Here is a 23501-nt window from a genome sequence, read left to right as displayed (position 1 = left end):
TGCTCATAGGTTATGTGGACACACAATCGATGCTCACTGTAAGAGAATGCATACATAGTAGGTGCTCAGGACGTTGTGAGTGAATGCACACATAGTAGGTGTGGACTCGTAATGGATGCTCATGTTTTGGTCTAATGGACACATATCAGGTGCTCATGACCTAGTGTGGAAATGGGCACATAGTAGGTGCGCAGGAGCTGTAGGTTGATACCTGGAAGGGATGTAGGAAGGCCGTTTGCCTGGAGCAAAGGCTCGGAAGTTGGCGATTTGGAGGTGACCTCCCCCAGCCTCCACCCTCACCTTACCCCGGTCTCCTGAGTGTGGATAATGTGGAGTGTGGCCGGGTTAAACATTAGCCGGGAGATGGGCCCCAGGGGAAGGCCAGTTTCGGGACCTAGCGCTTCCAGGAGGGGGCTATTAAGGGCCGACTCTCTGGGTCCGGCGACCTGCGCGGGCGTCCGGAAGGGCCGAGGCCGAGGCCCGCAGAGCGCCCCCTCCCGGCGGCGGGAATCGCTGCGCTTCAGCCCAGAACGCTGCCCTGCAGCCGACCGCATCCGACCTCAGGCAGGCAGAGCTGCAGCCCTGGGGTCGAGGTGTGTAGAAAAAAGGTACAGGAGACGCTAGTTTAAATCTGTTAGCAAAAATGTTTATCGGTCGGGCGCGGTGGCTCATACCTGTAAGCCCAGCACTTTGGGAGGCCGAAGTGGGAGGATCCCTGGAGGCCAGGAGTTGGAGACCAGCCTGGGCAACATAGCAAGACCCCCACCTCCCGCCTAGTTTCTATTATATTTTTTTAAAATTGGCCGGGCGTGGTGGCTCACGCCTGTAATCCCAGCATTTTGGGAGACTGAGGCGGGCAGATCACTTGAGGTCAGGAGTTTGAAACCAGCCTGGCCAACATGGTGAAACCCCGTCCCTACTAAAAATACAAAAATTAGCCGGGCATGGTGGCGCGTGATTGTAATCCCAGCTACTCAGGAGGCTTAGGCAGGAGAATCGCTTGAGCCTGGGAGGCATAGGTTGCAGTGAGCCGAGATCGCGCCACTGTACTCCAGCATAGGCGACAGAGCAATAATAATAATAATAATTTTTTTAAATGTTTATTGAGTGTTTGCAGGATGCCAAGCCCTGTGCCACAGTGTGGATAAATGGCAAGCAGCCCCAGCAGGGGAGACAGACCTGAACCAAATGACCAGAGATATCAGATGACTCCGTGCCATGAGTGAGACTTGACCAGAAGCAACTTCACCCTTGAGGGTCTTTTTGAGATATTTATTTATTTATGAGACAGGGCCTCCCACTGTTGCCCGGGTTGGAGTGCAGTGGCGCCATCTCAGCTTACTGCAAGCTCCGCCTCCCGGATTCAAGCTATTCTCCTGCCTCAGCCTCCCCAGTAGCTGGGACTACAGGCACCCGCCATCATGCTCGGCTAATTTTTTTTGTATTTTTAGTAGAGACAGGGTTTCACCCTGTTGGCCAGGCTGGTCTTGAACTCCTGACCTCGTGATCTGCCCGCCTCAGTCTCCCAAAGTGCTGGGATTACAGGCATGAGCCACCGCGCCCGGACTTTTTGAGAGATTTCTGCATGTTGCTCCCAGGAAGAACTCTGACATGGGCTCCGCAACTCCCTCTGGGTTCTTACAACTGGATGGTGAAGAAGAGCTCTCTTTTCTGAGGCTGCTGTGATGAGTAAATGCAGTGCGCTCCCAATACATGTTAGCAATCACTGGGAGATGTCAGGCCCAGCACAGGGCTTGTCAATTCCAGGAACTATCTGCTGTCTGCTTAGTCTCCAGGAAACCCCTTAAATTTGGCTGTTTGGCTCCTGCAAAACCAGTAAGAGTGAAGAAAGAACTCTGTGGTCCTGGTGGGGGTGATTTAACCAGAAACCTCCAGTTCTCGGCCAGGCATAGTGGCTCACACTTATAATCCCAGCACTCGGCTGGGCACGGTGGCTCAAGCCTGTAATCCCAGCACTTTGGGAGGCCAAGGGGGGGCAGATCATGAGGTCAGGAGATCGAGACCATCCTGGCTAACATGATGAAACCCCGTCTCTACTAAAAATACAAAAAATTAGCCGGGCATGGTGGTGGGTGCCTGTAGTCCCAGCTACTCGGGAGGCTGAGGCAGGAGAATGGCATGAACCCAGGAGGCAGAGCTTGCAGTGAGCAGAGATCATGCCACTGCACTCCAGCCTGGGCAACACAGCGAGACTCCGTCTCAAAAAAAAAAAAAGAAAAAAAAAATCCCAGCACTTTGGGAAGCCGAGGCTGGCGGATCACCTGAGGTCAGAAGTTCGAGACCAGCCTGGCCAACGTGGTGAAACCCCACCTCTACTAAAAATACACAAATTAGGCCGGGAGCGGTGGCTTACGCCTGTAATCCCAGCACTTTGGGAGGCGGAGGCGGGCGGATCACAAGGTGAGGAGATGGAGACCATCCTGGCTAACACGGTGAAACCTCATCTCTACTAAAAATACAAAAAATTAGCCAGGCGTGGTGGCAGGTGTCTGTAGTCCCAGCTACTCAGGAGGCTGAGGCAGGAGAATGGCGTGAACCCAGGAGGCAGAGCTTGGAGTGAGCCGAGATGACGCCACTGCACTCCAGCCGAGGCAGCAGTGCGAGACCCCGTCTCAAAAAAAAAAAAAAAAAATTAGCCGAGCATGGTGGCATGAGCCTGTAATCCCAGCTATTTGGGAGGCTGAGTCAGGAGAATCGCTTGAACCTGGGAGGCAGAGGTTGCACTGAGCCGAGATCATGCCATTGCACTCCAGCCTGGGTGACAAAGCAGGACTCCATCTCAAAAAAAAAAAAAAAGAAGGAGAAACTTCCAGTTCTTGGCCAGACCAGTCTTTTTTTATTTTTCTTTGAATTTTTTTAGAGACAGGGTCTCCTTCTCTTGCCCAGGTTGGACTGCAATGGCTCTATCCTAGCTCACTGTAGCCTCCCTCCAACTTCAGGGCTCAAGCAAGCCTCCCACCTCAGCCTCCCAGCGTGCTGGGATTATAGGTGTGAGCCACCTCCAGACCAGTTCTTTCTCTCTACCAGACATTTGATTTTTTTACTTTTATATTTGTACAAATAAATAGAGACAGGGCCGGGCACAGTGGCTCACGCCTGTAATCCCAGCACTCTATGAGGCCAAGGCGGGAGGATCACTTGAGCCCAAGAGTTTGAGACCAGCCTGGGCAATATAATGAGACCCCAGAACTTTTTTTTTTTTTTTTTTTTTTTTTTTTTGAGACAGAGTTTTGCTCTTGTCGCCCAGGCTGGAGTCCAATGGTGCGAGATCTCGGCTCACTATAACCTCTGCCTCCTGGGTTCACCTCAGCCTCCCAAGTAGCTGGGATTACAGGCACTCGCCACCGTGCCAGCTAATTTTTTGTATTTTTAGTAGACATGAGATTTCACCATGTTGCTCAGGCTGGTCTTGAACTCTTGACCTCAGGTGATCCACCCACTCCGGCCTCCCAAGAGACCACATCTCTTTACAAAAAATAAAAAGTTAGCTGGGCCTGGTGGCACACATCTGTAATCCCAGCTACTTGGGAGGCTGAGGTGGAAGGATCGCTGGAGCCCAGGAGATCAAGGCTGCAGTGAGCTATATGATCATGCCACTGCACTCCAGCCCGGGTGACAGAGCAAGACCCTGTCTAAAAAAAATAATAGCTGGGCGCGGTGGCTCACACCTGTAATCCCAGCACTTTGGGAGGCCGAGGAGGGCAGATCACCTGAGGTCAGGGTTTGAGATCAGCCTGGCTAACATGGTGAAGCCCCGTCTCTACTAAAAATACAAAGAGTAGCTGGGCGTGGTGGTGTGCGCCTGTAATCCCAGCTACTGGAGAGGCTGAGACAGGAGACTCACTTGGACCCAGGAGGCGGAGGTTGCAGTGAGCCAAGATAGTGCCACTCTACTCCAGCCTGGGCAACAGAGCAAGACTCTGTCTCAAATAATAGTAATAATAAACCAGGTGTGTTGGCCTGTAGTCCCAGCTACTTGGGAGGTTGAGGCAGAAGGATCACTTGAACCCGGGAAGTGGAGGCTGCAGTGAGCTGAGATTGTGCCGCTCCAGCCTGGGTGACAGACTGAGAATATGTCTCAAAATAATAATAATATTTAGAGACAGGTCTCGCCATCTTGCCCAGGCTGGTCATGAACTTCTGGGCTCAGGTGATCCTCCTGCCTCAGCCTCCCAAAGTGCTGGAATTCCGGGTGTGAGCCATCACCAGCTCTTTCTCTCTACTGGACATTTTCATTATATTCATGACAACCGCACAGAGAAGTTCACTAACTTGTCCAGGGTTGTATAAGCTAGTAGGAGGCATAGTCCAGATCGCAGTCTCCATGTGTCTGCAGTCTGAATCCAAAGCTTGTGCTCTCTAAGCCATTACTTCCCTGGGGCATCAGGTAGCTGGCAAGGTGGGGGACAGGCAGTGGAGACAGCCAACAAGGCCAGACTCTGAGCTGTTTTCTCTAGGTTCTGCTTTTCCAGGAGGCAGCAGCTGCCATTGCAGGAGAGCCAGGCCCCGTTTCTCCTTCTAGGTGAACAACAGGCATGGAGGCATGTCCTCCCTCCCTGCCATTGTGCTGGGCATCTTCCTCTCAGAGTAGGGCCCTCTTGGAGGGAGGATGGTCTCCCCTATTAGATGGTAAGATCCCCAAGGAGAGGGACATTGTCTGCTTTGTCCCTCCCCCTGCAAGGTCCTGCCCAGGGCCTGGCGTGTTATAAATGCTTCCTGAGTATTGCTGATAGATACACTTTGGGGGCTGAACTTGGTCCCCTAATCCTTTACCAGTAAACATTTATTGAACATCACCTAGGTTCCCATTCATTTTTTTTTTTCGAGACAGAGTCTTGCTCTGTCGACTAGGCTGGAGTGCAGTGTCATGATCTCGGCTCACTGCAATCTCCACCTCCCAGGTTCTCCTGCCTCAGCCTCCCGAGTAGCTGGGATTACAGGCCTACGCCACCACACCCGGCAAATTTTTGTATTTTTAGTAGAAATGGGGTTTCACCATGTTGGCCAGGCTGGTCTTGAACTCCTGACCTCACGATCCACCCGCCTTGGCTTCCCAAAGTGCTGGGATTACAGGTGTTAGCCACTGTGCCCGGCTCTAACAGATTATTAAGCTCTCTTTTTTTTGAGATAGGGTCTCTATCGCCCAGGCTGGAGTGCAGTGGTGCGATCACGGCTCACTGCAGCCTCGACATCCCAGGCTCAGGTGATCCTCCTACCTCAGCCTCCCAAGGAGCTGGGACTACAGGCATGTGCCACCACACTCAGCTAATTTTCATATTTTCTGTAGAGACAGGGGTCTCACTATGTTACCCAGGCTAGTTTCGAACTTCTGGGCTCAGGCAATCCTCCTGTCATAGCCTCATAACAGGCGTGAGCCACCATACGCAGCTGAGACCCCATCTCTCTTTTTTTTTTTTTGAGACGGAGTCTTGCTCTGTCATCCAGGCTGGAGTGCAGTGGCGCGATCTCAGCTCACTGCAACCTCTGTCTCCCAGGTTGAAGCTATTCCCCTCCCTCAGCCTCCCGAGTAGCTGGGATTACAGGCACCTGCCACTACACCCACCTAATTTTTGTATTTTTAGTACAGATGGGGTTTTGCCATGTTGGCCAGGCTGGTCTCTAACTCCCGACCTCAGGTGATCCACCTACCTCCGCCTCCCAAAGTGCTGGGATTACAGGCGTCAGGCACTGCGCCTGGCCCTGAGACCCTATCTCTAAAAAACCAAAAAAACAAACAAAAAAAAATAAGTAACTCTTGAGACCTACATTGTAGATGTAGGAGAGACGACAGGAATCAGAATGGATAAATGGTGGCAGATCCAGACATCTGGCCCTTGACCTTGGCCAAGCCCTCTAACCTCTCTGAGCCTCAGTTTCCCCATCTATGAAATCGCAGTCCTCAGCGTACCTATCACCACTGGCCTCTGTGAGGCTCAGTGGGAAGCGCACAGAAAGGGCTTCCAGCAGCACGTGGCTGGGAGAAAGAGCCCGCAAATGGTAGCTATTAATGAATGAAGCAGCCCACAGCGGGCAGGGCCCACGCACAAGGCAGGAGTGATGGAGGGAGTGAGATCAGGATGACTTATCAACCCTGAGCCGGTGGCCTGGCGAGCATCTCTCTCCATTGGCGCTGGCTGGCTGAGCCTACCGAGCTGGGGCTGTCTGTGGGTGGGGTGTTTATTCTGGGAAGCGGCCCTAGCTGCTTCTCATTCCCTGCCCCAGGGAGAAAGGAGGGGTTCAAGTCAGAACCGAAGCCATGCTGCGCCTGGCATGTACAACACAGCGCCACCTGCCCGCAGGGCCCAGAGCTGAAAATGCCCAGGAGGTGCAGCCCCAGGGGCCTGGCTGGGACTTGCAGATGTGAGACACTCCCAGGGTGACCCACCTGACTCCCCAAGAACCTGTCCTGCACAGCCGGAAATGCTCAGCTTTTGGAAGTCTAGAGACTGGGTCTTGCATCCCAGGGCGGGGACGGGATGGGGCGCCTGGGCTAGGGGGGAGAGTTCTGTCAGAGGTGGGGATGTCCCTGGTGGCAGTGCTGTCACCCTTGGGCTCCTTCATCAGAGGCTTGCTTCATGGAAGCCATGTGAGCTATGCAATTGCACAGGGCTGGCCCTTAGAAGGGCCTGAGTGTGGCTGAATGTTCTGCTGTCACCGTCTTGAAATTCTTAGTCATTTTAGAACATGGCCCGCGAATTTTCATTTTACATTAAGCAGCCTGTCCTACCTTCATGGTTTCGTTTCTCCTAGCATGTAGCTTCTCCCTCCCATCAGTGCGCGCAGACCCAACCTTCAGCCACATCCAGCAAGACAGGAGTGCCTTAGGTAAGCCTCATTTCCTGAAAGGCAGTGGGAGACATGCACCTGCCCCCCCAAACCAGCAGGACCAACCTTTCTGGAAAACCCGATGTGGCTGTGTGATGTGGGTGAGTCATTCAACTGCTCTGAGCTTCTCGGTATCATAATATTGCACAGATCCTTGGGAAGTTTAAAAGAGGTAGTTTTGGGCCGGGCCTGGTGGCTCATCCCTGTAATCACAGCACTTTGGGAGGCCAAGGCAGGTGGATCTCTTGGGGTCAGGAGTTCGAGACCAGCCTGGTCAACATAGTGAGACATGGTCTCTACTGAAAATACAAAAATTAGCTGGACATGGTGGCACGCGCCTGTAATCCCAGCTACTCAGGAGGCTGAGGCACGAGAATCACTTGAAACCAGGAGGCAGAGGTTGCAATGAGCTGAGATTGCACCACTGCACTCCAGCCTGGGTGACAGAGCGAGACACCATCGCAAAATAAATAAATAAAAAGTAAAAGAGGTAGTTTTGGTTGGGCACGGTAGCTCACACCTGTAGTTCCAGCACTTTGGGGGGCCAAGGCAGGAGGATTGCTTGAGCCCAGGAGTTTGACAACAGCCTGGGCAACATACTAAGACCCTGCCCCATCTCTACAAAAAATTTAAAAATTAGCTAGTTGTGGTGGTGCATGACTGTAGTCACAGCTACTTGGACAGCTGAGGCGGGAAGATTGCTTGAACCCAGGAGGTGGAGGCTACAGTGAGCCGAGATTGTGCCACTGAACTCCAGCCTGGGGGACGGAGTGAGACCCAGTCTCAAAAAAAAAAAAAAAAAAAAAAGGCCGGTCACAGTGGCTCATGCCTGTAATCCCAGCACTTTGGGAGGCTGAGGTGGGCGAATCGCTTGAACCCGGGAGGCAGAGGTTGCGATGAGCCGAGATCACGCCATTGCACTCCAGCCTGGGCAACAGAGACTCCAACTCAAAAAAAAAAAAAAAAATTAAGATTATTGCAGGGCTGGGTGCGGTGTCTGACGCCTGTAATCCCAGCACTTTGGGAGGCCGAGGCGGGCGGATCACGAAGTCAGGAGTTCAAAACCAGCCTGGCCAACATGGTGAAACCACATCTCTACTAAAAATACAAACATTAGCCAGGCGTGTTGGCGCGCGCCTGCAATCCCAGCTACTCGGGAGGCTGAGGGAGGAGAATCGCTTGAACCTGAGAGGCGGAGCTTGCAGTGAGCCGAGATCGCGCCATTGCACTCCAGCTCCGGACGACAGAAGAAGACTGTCTTGGGGGGTGTGGGGGGAAAGATTATTGCAGGCGCTAACTTGGAGGGAGAAGAGTCCGCCCGGGATCCCTAAGGACCTGCCCCGGGGAGGAGGAGCCGTCCCTCCCCTGGCCCCTCCCCTCCTGCCTTCCGAGGGAGGAGACCCCCCCAGGGCAGGAACGAGGGGGCGGAGAAGCGCGAGCGACACATTTTTGAGTCGTGACCAAGTGGAAACTCCCTCCCAGAGGCGGAAGTCGGGGGCGCCCCACTGGGGCCCAAGCCTCCGCTGGGGCGGGATTCCAGGCCAGGGGCGGGGGGCCGCCGGTGACCCGGGCCCCGCCTCCCGCCCGCCTCCCGCCCGCCTCATGAATATGAACAAGCCGGCTGGGGAGCGGAAGTGCGAGGCGGCCCCAGGCTGGCTGGCTGGCTCCGCCGCTGACGCGGGGCACGAGTCCGGGGGGCGTGGTCTGGCCCGGACGCCCCGCCCCTACCCCCACGCGGGGCCTCCTTCCGGCCGGCGCGCCCCGGACGTGACCTCGCGGGCGCGCCCCGGGAGCCGCCAGACTGGGCGCCGACAGCACCCTGCGGGGGTAGGCCCCCGCAGTCATTCTTTCCATCTCTGCGGACACGGGAGTCAGAAGTGAAACAGTCCTGTCCTCGTGGGGCTTACGTTCCAGGCGCAAGAGCCACAGGTAGTCGAATTGGGAAATCGCCTCGGATGTCACATAAGCGCCCAGGGAGGACAGGGCAGGACAAGGCCTCGCTGGGGAGGTGACTTGAGTCAAGACTCAAAGGAGGGAAGCGAGGGAACAAGCCATGCGAGGAACTAACGAAGGAACATTCCAGAAAGATTTCACATCCCAAGCCTAAGGTCCAGGGGCAGCAGGCATTGAGGCGGATGTGGCTGGAGTGGAGAGAAAGAGGAATTAAAAGGATGGAGTAATGACAATAATGGATCACATTTTTTAGCAAGAGGTGGGTTCACTACCTATCTATCGTTATCTGGGGGGAAATTAGGCTCTGGGAGGTCAAATAACTTGCCCAAGGTCACACACCTTGTAAGTGGCCAGACCAGCATTGGAACTCAAGGGGACGGATGTCTGAAACACACCCAGGAGTCCCAAGGTGGGATCACCTTGACCAAGACAGGCCCTTTACCCCTTGCCACAGTTTCATCCCAAAGAGCTGCCCAAACGCAGCCTAAAATCAGGGCACAGAGCAAGGGTGTAGCTGAGTCTTCGTGACATCTGTTCTCCTGGGAGATGCTTTTGTTGTCTGGGAAGCACTTGTCACCTCTCCAGGCTCTGGAGCAGGTACAGGTGGCTTCAGGGAGGAAGGGTGGGAGCCGGGAAGAGGCTGCTTCTGGTGGCAGGAGGAGAGAGGGAGTGGGTGGGGGGCCCGGGTTGGCTGAGTGCTTTGGAGCATGACAAAGGCAGTGTCAGCCAGGCAGCTGTGTCCGCCACTAGCAACCGCGCAGGCAGCATCCCCCGCCATCCCTCTGAGCCTGGAGAGATTGAAACACACACAGTCAGCGCGCCTGCTGCCCAGGTGAGGTGCAGAAGGCCTGGGGGTTGCCAGTCTGGGCTCTGCCGTGAGAAAGTGGCTTTTCTGCAGTAGGAAGTGGGGAGGAAGTGCTTTCACCCTTCTGCAAAGCTCTGTCTCTGCCTCTGGATCCACGGTGCTGCAGGCCTGAGGGCTCTCATGGGTATGGGCCTGGTGAGTCATCTAGAATTTGCCCCTTCCCCAGCCTGGAGCAGCCTCTAGTCTTGGCCTTTACCCTCTGTTGTAAAATGAGGCTGGGTCAGGAGTGGGACCCATCCTCCGTGTTTGAGGAGCTGGTATATTACATGAGCCCCTACCTCAGATCGCCAGCGAGTCAGAGGTCCTGGTGGGACCAGACCAAAATGGAACCTGCTATCGGGCCCATTTTGAGAGGGAGACACAGAGAAGTTAAAAGTACATGCACACACAGCTCTAAAGTAGCAGAGATGGCATTCAAGTCCAAAGCCTTTGACTCCAGGATGGGCACAGTGGCTCACACCTGTAATTTCAGCACTTTGGGAGGCCGAGGTGGGAGGATCTCCTAAGCCCAGGAGTTCAAGACCAGCATCGGCAACATGGTAAGACACTATCTCTATCAGCGGGGCGTGATGGCACATGGCTGTAGTCCCAGCTACTCCGGAGGCTGAAGCAAGAGAATCGCTTGAACCTGGGAGGCAGATGTTGCAGTGAGCTGACAGAGCAAGATTCCATCTCAAAACGAACAATCAAAAACACTAGTCTTGCCCGGTGAGGTGGCTCAGGCCTGTAATGACCAGCCTGGCCAACATGGTGAAACCCCTTCTCTACTAAAAATACAAAAATTTGCTGGGCATGATGGCAGGTGCCTGTAATTCCAGCTACTTGGGAGGCTGAGATAGGAGAATCCCTTGAACCTGGTAGGTAGAAGTTGCAGTGAGCCGAGACCATGCTATTGCACTCCAGCCTGGGCAACAAGAGTGCAACTCCGTCCCCAAAAACAAAAAAACACTAGTCTCAAGCCACAGCCATGTCTCCAACCTCCCCTGCCAGGTTTCTCAAAAGAGTGGGCTACCTGAGGTCACCCACTCCTGCCGAACTCCAGGCGGGCTTCCTCATCCCTTGCTCTATCCTAAACTGTTCCTTAAGTGACACTTCACACCCTGACGTCTTCCAAGCTGAGACCCCACCAGCAGCTAGCTTTTCCTTTGTGGTTCCACCCACCTCCTAAATCCCTCTAGGAGCCGGGCGCGGTGGCTCACGCCTGTAATCCCAGCACTTTGGGAGGCCAAGGCAGGCGGATCAGGAGGTCAGGAGATCGAGACCATGGTGAAACCCCGTTTCTACTAAAAATACAAAAAATTAGCTGGGCGTGGTGGCGGGCACCTGTAGCCCCAGCTACTCGGGAGGCTGAGGCAGGAGAATGGCATGAACCTGGGAGGCAGAACTTGCAGTGAGCTGAGATCGCGCCACTGCACTCCAGCCTTGGCGACAGAGTGAGACTCCATCTAAAAAAAAAAAATCCCTCTAGGGTCCTGCCCCTTGGCCTGTATCCCCTAAAACTGAATACTCCTGAAAGTTTTATCCTGGGAACCCCTTTCCCTGACACTTTAACTCAGTGGAAGAGGCAAAAGTGAGGGGAACCCCCATCTCTACTTAAGAGTTGCCCACATATTTATTATTATTTTTTTTCGTGACGGAATTTCGCTCTTTGTTCGCCCAGTCTGGAATGCAATGGCACAATCTCAGCTCACTGCAACCTCCGCCTCCCGGGTTCAAGTGATTCTTCCACCCTAGCCTCCCGAGTAGCTGGGATCACAGGTGCCCACCACCACACCAAACTAATTTTGTATTTTTAGTTGAGACGAGATTTCACCATGTTTCCCAGGCTGGACTCGAACTCCTCAGGTGATCCGCCCTCTGCCTCCCAAAGTGCTGGGATTACAGGTGTGAGCTACCATGCCCGGCTCAGAATTCCCCATATTTATACTTGCCCTCCAGGGCACACTGGCCTCCATTTTTAGGGACTTGCTTGGTATCTGCGCTTGGGTAACCCACTGGAGCTTTCCAAATGGACTCCTTGATTGGAGGGGAATCTGGCTACACCTGTCAGCCTAGGATGGACCAGCAGGGCCCGTCTTGAGGCTGCACTCGAGGATAGAGGAAAAAGTGTCATCTTTAAGAGTCCCACTGAATAGCCAGGTTTCCCTGCCGGAAATTCCTGCCTTGTTTTCCTTTCCCTGGTAAAAACTAGGAGAGCCACCTCATTTTCCTGAGCCCTGAGCCCTTAGCGCCCGCCCCCACCCCTATTGGTCACACAGGCTTTCGGCCTCAGGGTTGCTTTGCACCATCCCCTTCCCCCAACCCAGGCAAGTTCGCTTCTGCTTCTCTCTTGCCCAGCCCTCATTAGCAGGCTCTGACACTTCTCAGCCGCCTGTCCGCTTTGCAGAGAACTGACATGTGAGCTGTGCCCAGGGACATCTGCTGAATGGGCGGGTCCCCTGCCGGACCAGCCCATCTGTCCCTCACTCAGTGTTCCTTCTGAGCTGAAGCTGCCCAGCATCCCCCATCTGTGTGAGTATTCACACAGCACTGGCCAAAGCCCTGTTGGGAATCACGCGATTCAGATCCTGGTTTTGCCCCTGTCAGCCTTAGGACAAGACAGATTTCTTTTTCTTTGTTTCTCTTGAGATAGGGTCTCACTCTATCGCCCAGGCTGGAGTGCAGTGGTGCGATCTCAGCTCACTGCAGCCTCAGCCTTTGGGGTTATAGCAAGCCTCCCACCTCAGCTTCCCAAGTAGGTGGGATTATAGGCGCACACCACCATGCTCAGCTATTTTTTTTTACATTTATATTTAGTAAAGACAGGGTCTCACTGTGTTTCCCAGGCTGTTCTCAAACTCCTGGCCCCAAGTGATCCTCCCGCCTTGGCCTCCCAAAGTGCTGTGATCACAGGCATGAGCCACCATGCCCTGGCTACCCAACAGATTTCTTTTCTTTCCCCCCCCCCCCACCCCAAGACGGAGTCTCACTCTGTCATCCAGGCTGGAGTGCATTAGCGCAATCTCAGGTCACTGCAACCTCTGCCTCCTGGGTTAAAGCAATTCTTCTGCCTCAACCTCCCGAGTAGCTGAGATTACAGGCTCATGCCACCACGCCCGGCTGGCTAATGTTTTTGTATTTTTAGTAGAGACGGAGTTTCACCATGTTGGCCAGGCTGGTCTCAAACTCCTGACCTCGTGATCCACCTGCCTCGGCCTCCCAAAGTGCTGGGTTTACAGGAATAAGCCACCATGCCCGGCCCACCCAACAGATTTGTTGAGGTGAGTTTTGGTTTCCTGGCATGGTATTGGCTACGTGACCTCATCTGTAATGTCTTTGGCAAACAGAATAACTTGTTTTGTATTACTGTGTTTAATCTTCAAAATCACCCTGTTGAGTAGATGTCACAATCAGCCTGTTTTGTGGATGATGAGAGGGAGGCTTGGAGAAGCCGCGTGGTTCATCCAAAAATGCAAAGCTGCAAAGTAGTGGAGGTGGGGTTCAAGTCCTGACGCTTTCACCACTAAGCGCCTCGCCATCCCCTGCTGCCATCCTTTCTTGGTTCTGATACTTCTTTTTTTTTTTGAGATGGAGTCTCACTCTGTCGCCCAGGCTGGAGTGCAATGGTGCGATCTCAGTTCCCTGCAACCTCCACCTCCCAGGTTCAAGCGATTCTCCTGCCTCATCCTCCGGAGTAGCTGGACTACAGGTGCCCGCCACCACGCCCAGCTAATTTTTTTGTATTTTTTTAGTAGAGACAGGGTTTCACCATGTTAGTCAGGATGGTCTCACTCTCCTGACCTCATGATCCACCCGCCTCGGCCTCCCAAACTGCTGGGATTACAGGCATGAGCCATCATGCCTGGCCTTTAGGCCAGCTAATTTTAAGGTGCTTCTCTGAGTAGTGCGAACTGGGGGTCATGCGAGGGGGTCCTCAGTGAATCTGGGCAGAGTGTGGTGCTGCTGGGAGCCTGCAGCCCCTTTCAAACAGTCTGGTTCCTTGAAGGGCTAAACATGGAGGCCGGGTACGGTGGTTCAGGCCTGTAATCCCAGCACTTTGGGAAGCTGAGGCGGGCAGATCACTTGAGCTCAGGAGTTGGAGACCAGCCTGGACAACATGGCGAAACCCTGTCTTGATGTTAAAAAAAAAAAAAAAAAAAAAAAAAAAAAATTAGCTGGGTGTGGTAGCAGGCGTGTGTAGTCCCAGCTACTCAGGAGACTAAGGCAGGAGAATCCTTTGAATCTGGGAGGCAGAGGTTGCAGTGAGCTGAAATCACGCCACTGCACTCCAGCCAGGGTGACAGAGTGAGACTCCATCTCAAAAAAAAAAAAAAAAAAGTTAAAAATGGAGTGACCATATGACGCAGCAATGCCCCTCCTGGGTATATATCGTGTATATCCAAGAGGAATGGGAACATATCTGCACAAAACTTTGCATGGGAATGTTCAGAGCAGCATTATTCATAAGAGCCAAAAAGTGGAAACAACCATGTGTCCCTCACCTGATGAATGGATAAATCAACTGTGGTCTCTCCAAACAGCAGAATATGATTCAGCCATAAAAAGGAACGAAGCGGCTGAGCGTGGTGGCTCACGCCTGTAGTCCCAGCACTTTGGGAGGCCGAGGCCAGTGGATCATGAGGTCAGAAGATCGAAATCATCCTGACTAACACGGTGAAACCCTGTCTCTAAAAAAATTAGCCAGGCGTGATGGCACGTGCCTGCAGACCCAGCTACTTGGGAGGCTAAGGCAGGAGAATTGCTTGAACCCAGGAGGCAGAGGTTGCAATGAGCTGAGATCGTGCCACTGCACTCCAGCCTGGGAGATAGAGTGAGACTCCGTCTCAAAAAAAAAAAAAAAAAAGAAGCACCAATACATACTACAACATGGATGACCCTTGAAAGCATTATGCCCAGTGACAAGCCAGACACACAGGACGCATGTTATGTGTTTCTGTTCATATGAAATTTCCAGAATAGGCAAATCCATAGAGACAGGAAGTAGATTAAGGGCTAGGGGCAGTGTTACGTCTACAAGCATGAGCAGTTTGGAAAGCTGGGGCAGGAGGATCACTTGAGACCAGGAGTTCAAGACCAGCCTGGGCAACAGAGTGAGACCCCTATCTCTAAAAAAAATAAAGTTAGCTGAGTGTGGTGGCGCCCACCTGTAGTCCCAGCTCTGCGGGAGACTGAGAGGAGAGGATTGCTTGACCCTGAGAGGTAGAGGCTACAGTGAGCTATGATCAAACCACTGAACTCCAGCCTGGGCAACACAGTGAGACCCTGTCTCTAAAAATAAATAAATAAAAAGATAAAGAGAGTAGCTTAGGGGTTGCCTGGGGCCGGGGGTGGTGGCGAGCATCGGGGAGTTACTGCTAAATGGAGTTTCTTTCTGGGTTAATGAAAATATTCCAAAATTGGTCAGGTGCAGTGGCTCATGCCTGTAATCCAAGCACTTTTAGGAGGCCAAGGCACATGGATCACTTGAGGTTAGGGGTTCGAGACCAGCCTGGCCAACATGATGAAACTCCGTCTCTACTAAAAATACACTTTTATTTCTTGGCCGGGCGCGGTGGCTCACGCCTGTAATCCCAGCACTTTGGGAGGCCGAGGCAGGCGGATCACAAGGTCAGGAGATCGAGACCATCCTAGCTAATACAGTGAAACCCCGCCTCTACTAAAAATATAAAAAATTAGCCGGGCATGGTGGTGGGCGCCTGTAGTCCCATCTACTCTGGAGGCTGAGGCAGGAGAAAGGCGTGAATCCGGGAGTCGGAGCTTGCAGTGAGCTGAGATCGCGCCACTGCACCCCAGCCTGTGAGACAGAGCGAGACTCCATCTCAAAAATAAATAAATAAATATACAAAAAAATTTAGCTGGGCCTGGTGGTGCTCACCTGTAGTCCGAGCTACTTGGGAGGCTGAGGCGGGAGAATCGCTTGAACCCGGGAGACAGAGGTTGCAGTGAGCTGAGATCATGCCACTGCACTCCAGCCTGGGTGACAGAGTGAGACTCCGTCTCGAAAAAAAAAAGAAAAAAGAAAATATTCCAAAATTGTGGTTATGGATGCACAGATCTGTGGATATTTAGAAACAGCTGAATCATCTACTGTGATGTAATTGCAAAGTGGTGTAAAGTGGTGAATTATATGGATTGTATCTCAATAAAGGTCTTTTTTTTTTTGAGACGGAGTCTTGCTCTGTCGCCCAGGCTGGAGTGCAGTGGCACAATCTCAGCTCACTGCAAGCTCCACCTCCCAGGTTCATGACATTCTCCTGCCTCAGCCTCCCGAGTCGTTGACTACAGGTGCCGGCCACCAAGTCCGGCAAATTTTTTGTATTTTTAGTAGAGATGGGGTTTCACCGTGTTAGCCAGGATGGTCTCGATCTCCTGACCTCATGATCCGCCCACCTTGGCCTCCCAAAGTGCTGGGATTACAGGCGTGAGCCACTGCACCCGGCCTCACTAAAGGTCTTATTAAAAAAATTAGCTAGATTCCCTGCTTCAGTAATAAAAAAAAAAAAAGGAGAAGAGGATCCAATAACTTCCTGAGTGACTGGGAAAAATATTTTTGGGTTATATTTCTGTAATTCTGGTGAAGTGATTACAGAAGTGATGGGATAGAGGAGGTTTCTTTAAAAAAATTTTTTTAATTTAGTAGAGATGGGATCTTGCTATATTGCCCAGGCTGGTCTTGAATTCCTGGACTCAAGCAATCCTCCTGCCTGGGCCTCCCAGAGCTCTGGGGTTACAGGTGTGCACTCCCATGACCAGCCGATAGAGGAGGTTTCTATTCATCCTTCAGGCCTCAGCTTACAAGTTACCCCAAGATAAGCCTCCCCCACCCCATAACCCTCCCTCTGTCACTTTGTCACGTGTCTGAGCCCTTGTTTCTTCCTTTTTTTTTTTGAAACGAACTCTTGTTCTGTTGCCAGGCTGGAGTGCAATGGTGTGATCTCGGCTCACTGCAATCTCTGCCTCTTGGGTTCAAGTGATTCTCCTGCCTCAGCCTCCTGAGTAGCTGGGATTACAAGCACCCACCACCACACCCAGCTAATTTTTGTATTTTTAGTAGAGACGGGGTTTCACCATGTTGGCCAGGGTGGTCTCCATCTCCTGACCTCATGATCTGCCAGCCTTGGCCTCCCAAAGTGCTGGGATTACAGGCACCCACCACCACACCCAGCTAATTTTTGTATTTTTAGTAGAGACGGGGTTTCACCATGTTGGCCAGGGTGGTCTCCATCTCCTGACCTCATGATCTGCCAGCCTTGGCCTCCCAAAGTGCTGGGATTACAGGCGTGAGCCACCGCGCCCGGCCTGTTTCTTCCTTTTATAGCTCTTCCCACACTTGGAATTCTTTTCTGCCTCTGGACCTGATTTTATTTGGCTCTTGCCCAGCTGAGTTCCATGAGGTTAGGGGCTTGTCTGTATCTTGTCTGCCACATAATAGGTGCTCAATGCACACCTGTTGAATGTATGAACCATAGCTATATTGATAACAGCTGTGAGCGGTTGGGAGCGAGTGAGCAAAGCAGGGCTGCTCAGGGTGTCTCCAGCCCCAGTGGCTTTCTCTCTGTTCCAGTTCCAGGAGAAAGTCTCTGGAAAGGAAGCCCGAAGTCCGGTCTGGCTGGGAAGAGGTGGGGGCTGAGGCGGGTGCCGGGTGCTGGGGCTGGGAGGAAGTCTGCAGCCAGGCTGCTGAGGGTGTGGCGTCTGTGTGTGCACCTTTGGAATGTGGCTGATTCACTCTGAGGGGAGCCATATGCTGCCGCCACCGCCTCGGATCTGACATCTGGAGGCTGAATTCCAGGAGGAGAGAGACAGATTCCTGCAAGCAGATGCCAACTTTGAAGGTCAAAGGGAGCAATGGAACTGCTTTAGGAGGGGGTGAGAGGGTCCAACACTCCCTCCAGGGGCTGGGAGGGAGGTGAGGCCCCCTCCCCAGACTTGCCCTAGCCCCTGATCTATCAGAGCCTCTATGGGGACAACTGGGGCGCAAGGAAGAGAGCATGAGCTTCAGTGTTCAGACCTAGATTCAAAGACCAGTTCCTGGGCCAGGTACAGTGGCTCATACCTGTAATCCCAGCACTTTTGGAAGCTGAGGTGGGAGGGTCACTTGAACCTAAAAGTTTGAGACCAGCCTGGGCAACATAGTGAGACATCATCTCTACAAAAAAATAGAAAAATTAGCCAGGTGTGGTGGTGCGGGCCTGTAGTCCCAGCTACTCCTGAGGCAGGAGGATTGCTTGAGCCCAGGAGGTGGAGGCTGCAGTGAGCCAAGATTGCACCACTGCACTCCAGCCTGGGTGACAGAGCGAGACCCCCCATCTCAAAAATAAATAAATAAATACATAAATGAAATAAAGACCAGTTCCTTGACAGCTCGTGTAACTGCAGAGGCCGAGGGTCTAGCTGAGTCTAGTGCACACAGGAACACTGGCTTGCATCTCCCAGCCAAGTTTCCTCCATGTTCGCTTTGCTCTTGGGCCAGCACTTCCCGAGAGGAGGCCCTGATATCACAGACCTGTGAACCTCCAGCTTGTGTCTACCACGGGTTCCAGCAGAATCCTAGGTTTGCCTCTCTTTGGCCAGAGCTGAGTCCCAACCCAGCCCTGTAGCGATCACCGTACTCCTGATGGGACAGACCTGGGTCAGGAGCCTGCCCAGCACAGGGCGATACCCCTGTAGCCACATGGAGCAAATGGAAATGAGGGGGGCTGTCCCTTAAAAGAACCACACTGGCCGGGCGTGGTGGCTCATGCCTGGAATCCCAGCACTTTGGGAGGCTGAGGTGGAAAGATAGATTGATCCCAGGAGTTGGAGACCAGCCTGGGCAACATAGTAAGACCCTGTCTCTACAAAAAAAATTTTTGTTTTTGAGATGGGAGTCTCGCTCTGTTGCCCAGGCTGGAGCACAGTGGCATGATCTCGGCTCACTGCAAGCTCTGCCTCCCGGGTTCATGCCGTTCTCCTGCCTCAGCCTCCCAAGTAGCTGGGACTACAGGCGCCCACCACACGCCCGGCTAATTTTTTTGTATTTTCAAAAAAATTTTTTTTGATTAGATGAGCATAGTGGTGTGCACCTGTGGTCCCAGCTTCTTGGGAAACTGAGACGGGAAGATGGCTTGAGCCCAGGAGATTAAGGCTGCAGTGAGCCTGGTCAACAGAGCAAGACCCTATGTCAAAAACAAAACAAACAAATACAAGAGTGACCCCACAGCTCTGCTAAGCTGCCTCCACCATGCTGGCTGCCAGGCCCTGTGCTCAGCTTCATGGGCTTTGACGTCCCCAGGTGTCCCTTTGGTTGAGTCTCTCCCTTAAGCTCTCAGATGCTCATTTTCTTCATCTCTGAAATCTCCAAGCTTCTTTTCAGGACTGGATGAGACAATCCTGGCAAATCCCTTGGCACAGGCTTTGCCCCAAGGAGGCAGATGATAGCTCACGTCTAGTTCCTTTCTCATCGTGACATCTAGGTTCTCTGTGATCTGCCTGTGGGCTTGAAGGATGGTGTGCATGTGTGTGTTTGCATGTGTGTGCATAGGTGTGCATGAGTGTGTCTGCATGCAGCAGCAGCCCCGTTTCTGTTCTCCGAGGAGTTCTGTATTTGATTTCTCCTCCAGAGTCTTGGGGACTCCACAGGAGAGATGGTGGAGGCGGGAGGAGCAAGAAAGGGGTGAGGTTAGAAGCCTGGTCCCAGCTGGAGCTGCAGCTGGGGGCCTGCAGGCTCTGGCCTGCCCTGGGAGGCCCTCCCTGTACCTGCAGCTGCATCTGGGGCTGGAGGAGGGGCCAGGCATCCTCCCGCTCCAGGAGCTGCTGCCTGTCCCCCTCCCGTGCCACATGAGGACTGTGTCTGGTCGATTCACATTGGAGGGTCCCTGAATGAGCTTTGTCCATTAGAGGACCTGTATTCTTGTTCCTGGAACCTGGGAGTGGGTCAGAAGGGTGACTCACACCTGTAATCCCAGCACTTTGGGAGGCCGAGGCCGGCAGATCACCTGAGGTCAGGAGTTCAAGATCAACCTGGCCAACGTGGTGAAACCCCGTCTCTACTAAAAAACAAAAATTAGCTGGGCATGGTGGTGCATATGCCTGTAGTCCCAGATACTTGGGAGGCTGAGGTAGGAGAATTGCTTGAACCCAGGAGGCAGAAGTTGCAGTGCACTGAGATCATGCCATTGCACTCCAACTCCAGTCTGGGTGACAGAGCGAGACAGACAGAAAGAACGAGAGGATGATAGAGAGAGAGAAGAAGAAGGAGGAGGAGAAGGAGAAGAAGAAAAGAAGAGGAGGAGGAGGAAGAAAGAAGAGAGGGGAGAAGAGGTGGGGGCGGAGAAGGGGCAGGGGAGGGGAGAGGAAGGGAGGGTCCTGCAAGGTCTGGGCTTCTTAGACCAAGTTCCCAGAGCCAGAGCCTCCAGGACAACTGCAGAGAATCTTGGAACCTCTGGGAGAATAGAGAGAAGCCAGCAATGGGATTTTCGCTGCTGTCTGTGAACCAGCAAAGTAAAGCAGCTCCTGGAATTAGCTCGGGGTAGAGGGAACATTAGAACCTACGTACCACCCCCTGCGCTCCATGACCTCCACTCCTGTGCCCAGTGTCACACGTGCCTGCCCATCCCCTTCACACCACCGAGTCCTCCCAATTTCAGCTCAAACCCTACCTCCTTGGAGAAGTCCTTCTAGACCGGCTGCTAGAACCCTTGGTTGTTGGCATCTTGACGGCCACGGGTTCAAGTGCCTGTTTGGAGATGTGCGGGGACACTGACTCTGTCAGCACGTTGGTTGGCGGTTCCTCTTTGCACAGCCACCTGCCCGGTCCCTCACCCATGTCCTGCGTGCACCGAGAACTGCCTGAGTCAGTGCTCCAGGCCCTGGCAAGGCCACACTCTGCCAGGGCTCAGCTCTCTTCTGGGAGCGAAACGCTTTTTCAGGGTGCTCATCCAATCTCTTTCATTTTACAGCAGACTCCCTGAAGATGGACACAGTCCTGAGAGGGGCATTTTCTGAGCTTTTACTAAGTGCTTTTAAAAAATTGAGCTATAGGACCAGGCATGGTGCCTCACGCCTGTCATCCCAGCACTTTAGGGGTGCGAGGATCGCTTGAGCCCAGGAGTTGGAGACCAATCTGGGCAACATAGTGAGACCCTGTCTCAAAAAATAAAATCGGCTGGACACGGTGGCTCACGCCTGTAATCCCAGCACTTTGGGAGGCCAAGGTGGGTGGACCACGTGAGGTCAGGAGTTTGAGACCAGCCTGGCCAACATGGCGAAACCCCATGTCTACTAAAAATATAAAAATTAACTGGGCATGGTGGTGCGTGCCTGTAATCCCACTACTCGGGAGGCCGAGACGGGAGAACTGCTTAAACCTGGGAGGCAGAGGTTGCAGTGAGCCGAAATTGCGCCATTGCACTCCAGCCTGGGTGACAAGAGTGAGACTCTGTCTCAAAAAATAAAAATAGGCCGGGCTCAGTGGCTCACGCCTGTAATCCCAGCACTTTGGGAGGCCGAGGCGGGCAAATCACAAGGTTAGGAGATGGAGACCATCCTGGCTAACACGGTGTAACCCCATCTCTACTAAAAATACAAAAAATTAGCCGGGCGTGGTGGCGGGCGCCTGTAGTCCCAGCTACTCTGGAGGCTGAGGCAGGAGAATGGCGTGAACCTGGGAGGCGAAGCTTGCAGTGAGCCAAGTTCGTGCCACTGCACTCCAGCCTGGGTGACAGAGAGAGACTGTGTCTAAAATAAATAAATTAATTAATAATAATAAAAATAAAAAATAAAATCAAGCTGGGATCGGCGGCTTATGCCTGTAATCCCGGCACTTTGGGAGGCTGAGACCGGCGGATCACCTGAGGTCAGGAGTTCGAGACCAGCCTGGCCAACATGGTGAAACCCCGTCTCTACTAAAAATACAAAAATTAGACCGGGCACAGTGGCTCACTCCTGTAATCCTAGCACTTTGGGAGGCCGAGGCGGGTGGATCATGAGTTCAGGAGATCGAGACCATCCTGGCTAACACAGTGAAACCCTAGACCCCATCTCTACTAAAGAAATTAGCCAGGTGTGGTGGTGGGCACCTGTAGTTTCAGCTACTCGGGAGGCTGAGTCAGGAGAATCGCTTGAACCCGGGAGGCGGAGGTTGCACTTGTGAGGCGGAGGTTGCACTCGTGATCGTGCGACTGCACTCCAGCCTGGGCGACAGAGTGAGACTCCATCTCAAAAAAAGATTAAAAAATAACATCAAGATATAATTCACATACATAAAATTCACCTCTTTGAAGTGTACAATCAGTGGTTTTTAGTGTATTCAGAGTCGTGCAACCATCACCAACATCTAATTCCAGAACATTTTCACCATCCCCAAAAGAAACCCTATACTCAAGAAGCAGCCACTCCCCATTCCTCTTTCCTCCCAGGCCCTGGCAACGCACCAGCCTGCTTTCTGCCTCTATGGATTTCCCTCTTCTGGGCATTTCAAATAAAGTGGTGGTCTCTTGTGATTGGCTTTTCACTTAATGTTTCAAGTTTCGTCTATATTGTAGCATAGATCAGCACCTTGTTCCTTTTTTTTTTGAGACAGAGTCTCGCTCTGTCGCTCAGGCTGGGGTGCAATGGTGAAATCTCTGCTCATTGCAAGCTCTGCCTCCCGAGTTCAAGCGATACTTGTGCCTCAGCCTCTGGAGTAGCTGGGATTACAGGCGTGGACCACCACGCCCAGCTAATTTTTGCTCATTTTTAGTAGAGATGGGGTTTCGTCATGTTGGCCAGGCTGGTCTTAAACTCCTGTCTTCAAGTGATCGGCCCGCCTCAGCCTCCCAAAGTGCTGGGATTACAGGGCGGCATGAGCCACCACACCCAGCCTTTATCTATCTATCTATCTATCTATCTATCTATCTATCTATCTATCTACCTATCTAATCTATTTTTGAGACAGAGTCTCCCTCTGTCCCCCAGGCTGAAGTGCAATGGCACAATCTCATCTCACTGCACCCTCTGCCTCCTGGGTTCAAGTGATTCTCCTGCCTCAGTCTCCCGAGTAGCTGGGATTACAGGCACCCGCCACCACCCCCAGCTGATTTTTGTATTTTGAGTAGAAATGGGGTTTCACCATATTGCCCAGGCTGCTTTCCAACTCCTGGCCTCAAGCAATCCGCCTGCCTTGGCCTCTCAAAGTGCTGTGATTACAGGTGTGAGCCACCGTGCCCAGCTTTTTTTTTTTTTGAGACAGAGTCCTGCTCTGTCACCCAGTTTGGAGTGCAGTGGCACGATCTCGGCTCACTGCAACCTCCACCTCCCAGGTTCAAGCGATTCTCCTGCCTCAGCCTCCCAAGTAGCTGGGACTACAGGCGTGCATCACCACACCCAGCTAATTTTTGTATTTTTAGTAGAGACAGGATTTCACCATATTGGCCGGGCTGGTGTCCAACTCTTGACTTCAGGTGATCCGCTTGCCTTGGCCTCCCAAAGTGCTGGGATTACAGGTGTAAGCCACTGCGCCCGGCCTATTTTTTTTCATTAAAAAAAAAAAAAAAAAAAAGAGCATGGATAAGGCACTCGCACTGTGCCTGGTACCTCTCACCTCTCTGGTTGATGCTTATGCATCCCTGAGGTGCCTGTGCAAAGGCAGGCGGACACCCAGGCCCATGGAGGGGGCAGCAGCCCTGCAACATTCCCTGCCCCCAAGCAGCAGGAGGCTCCTTTATCAATTTATCAGGGAAGCTTCCTGTGCCTCAGCTTTCCCAAGGTGGGGAAGGGTGAAGTCGAGGCCGGGCCTCTGTGGTTGGGACCCCCCGAGGGATCTCCCTGTCCTCCTCCTCGGTTCTCCAGGCCCCACTCTGCCACTGCCCCATCTCCCCAC

The 23501-nt window shown here is 52.9% G+C and overlaps 1 protein-coding gene across 1 annotated transcript in view; it reads left to right on the top strand.

The window, feature by feature from the left end:
* The first annotated feature begins 8782 nt into the window (after positions 1–8782).
* TFAP4 (transcription factor AP-4) overlaps positions 8783–23501 on the top strand; it is a 54110-nt gene continuing 39391 nt past the window's right edge. The window contains exon 1 of the mRNA XM_024234057.3: positions 8783–9058. The gene's annotated coding sequence lies outside the window, so the exon portion shown is untranslated. The remainder of the gene's footprint in view (positions 9059–23501) is intronic.

The sequence above is a fragment of the Pongo abelii genome, chromosome 18 (genome assembly GCF_028885655.2).
Source record: "Pongo abelii isolate AG06213 chromosome 18, NHGRI_mPonAbe1-v2.0_pri, whole genome shotgun sequence".
Classification (NCBI taxonomy): Eukaryota; Metazoa; Chordata; class Mammalia; order Primates; family Hominidae; genus Pongo; species Pongo abelii.
Note: the sequence above shows the minus strand (reverse complement) of the source record. Positions and strands in the feature narration are given on the sequence as shown.